Source organism: Haplochromis burtoni, unplaced genomic scaffold (assembly GCF_018398535.1).
Source record: "Haplochromis burtoni strain Fernald_Lab_line unplaced genomic scaffold, NCSU_Asbu1 Contig_2442, whole genome shotgun sequence".
Taxonomy (NCBI): domain Eukaryota; kingdom Metazoa; phylum Chordata; class Actinopteri; order Cichliformes; family Cichlidae; genus Haplochromis; species Haplochromis burtoni.
Window position 1 is genome coordinate 5,490 of NW_024584803.1, and position 2,263 is coordinate 7,752.

Genomic DNA, 2,263 nt, shown 5'->3' on the forward strand with positions numbered 1-2,263 from the left:
AATGCTCCTGTCAAGTGTGAGATATGTAAATGATGTTCTTAGCTAATGGAGGATGTACACTAAAGATTGGCTGCAGTGCTGCAGAGAATTTCCAGCACTGCATAAATTATGGTGTTTTCAGTTTTTAGAAGCTTTCTTTATATATTTCAGGCTTTGCCAGAGCAACTGAGTAAACCTGAGAAAACGTGTGAGGACACAACCCTACCCTACATATATAGTGTTGAACAGATACCCAGTCTACTGGGTCCACAATGTTAGTAAAAGCAGCGCAACGTTTGATCTCAGTTTCAGCCAGACAGCAGAGAGGGGGGCATTCATGTGCAGGCTGGTATATGGACTCTAGGGATTACCCCCCTATAAATTATTCGCAAGAAATAACATGGCTGGCCAATATAAAACACACACATTTCCACACATGGAGGAAATAAATCTTAAATTCATGTTACATTTTTCTGGATTGCTTGATACAATGGTCAGAAAATCAACTGCTGTGACCGTGAAACTCCATGATTATTCCATAATCAATTTGCTGACTGAAAGAAAATCAATCAGTAGTCCTTCTGCTTCTTCTTCCTCCTCCTAGCGTTATTCCCACACTGCGGGGTCTGCTTTTCTGCAAAGCCGCCTCCATTCAGCACGATCAAGGGAACCGTTCAGGTTGGTGCCGATCTACTTCACTTCGTCTTTGATTCGGTCCATCCATCGCCTTTTTGGTCTGCCCCTTGGTCGCTGGTCTTGGGGGCTGAGTCGCAGTGCATTCTTGCCACTGAGTTTTCGTCACTTCTGACCACGTGCCCATACCATCGCAGTCACGCTCGTTGCATCTTCTCCGTGATCGGCGCAATGCCCAGCCGCTTTTGGATGTTGATGTTCATGACGTGGTCCCATCGTGTCAGGCCCAGGCACCATCGCAGCATCCGCATTTCCACTGTGTGAAGGTCCTGTTCGTGCTTTGAGGTGGCCAGCCAACACTCTGATCCGTAAAGGGCCACAGGGCGCACTACGCTCTTTTAGATCTTCGACTTAAGGATGTCAGGCATTCGTCGGTTGCACAGGACACCAGTGACTTGGCGCAACTTCATCCAGGGCGCATTGGGTCGTACGTCTGGCAGGATGTCGTCGTCATTGTTGATCATTGATCTGAGGTGCTTGAAGTGAGATACCTTCGCCAGGTATTCTCCATTGATGCTGACGGTGCCGTCGGTTTGGGGGCCGGCTTCTAAGTACTCAGTCTTCTTGGTGTTCAACCTCAGCCCATACTCACTCAGGCGTGTCTTCCATTGCTGCGTTTGGCATTGCAGCTCCAGCTGCGAGGAAGACCGTCAGCATAGAGAAGCGTCCAAGGGTGGGGTGCTTGGAGGTCAGCAGTCACGGTGTCCATGCAGAGGATGAAGAGAAGCAGGGACAGTGCGGAGCCTTGGTGCATGCCCACAGTAATGTTGAAAGATGGTTATGTTCCCACTGAGCTTCTGACTGTGCTAGTCACATTTCTGTACAAGAGCTTGATCCAATCGACGTAGGCCTCTGGGACCCCGTGTGATCGCAGAGAGTGCCAGATCAGGTCATGAGGGACTCGGTTGAAAGCCTTTTCCAGGTCTGCCTGCCGCGTCGTGTATCTGACTGGCAACGTTATCCCAGATGGTGTCTACTGGTCCATTGGGGTCCACGATGAAGTGCCCAAGTGCGTCCACTAGCTGGTTTTTGCACTCGTGAAGGCGCCACCATTTAATCTTCTGGTTGAGTCAGGTGACCAGGTTCTGGTGGGGTCTTCGGATTAGCTAGCAGTCGATTTGGATGTCCCTGCCGCCACTAGAATATGTAATGATATGCGCTGGCCTCTTTCTGAAGAAACGGCGAGATTATGTGCCTCTGTGCAGTCCACAACACGGCATCCGTTGTCGTTTCGGGTCCTGAATCCTTGGCTGCCATGGAATCGCACATATCCGTCTCTCTCCTGACTGATATGTCCATTTAGGTCACCGCCTATTGCCAGGTGTTCTTCGGGGCCAACTGACTGTAGGTGGTCATCGAGATTGAGCCAGAATGCTTCCTTCTCTCCACCGGGCAGTTGGTCTGCGGCGCATAGCAGGAGACGATCCATGATGGCAGAGCCAGTGTTGACCTTGAGTGACATAAGACAATCCGATATGTGGGTCACTTCAACCACACTGTCCCGGAGCTTCTGGCTGACTGCTATGCCCACTCCGTTCTGAGCCTGATTGCCGTTGTAGAAGAGCTTGAATCCTTCTCCAATGTCCCTTGC

The 2,263-nt window shown here is 50.3% G+C and overlaps 1 pseudogene; it reads right to left on the reverse strand.

Annotated features, from left to right (window-relative positions):
- Window positions 1-9: 9 nt before the first annotated feature.
- The window catches only part of LOC121813753, a 3,320-nt pseudogene continuing 1,066 nt past the window's right edge, over window positions 10-2,263 (reverse strand).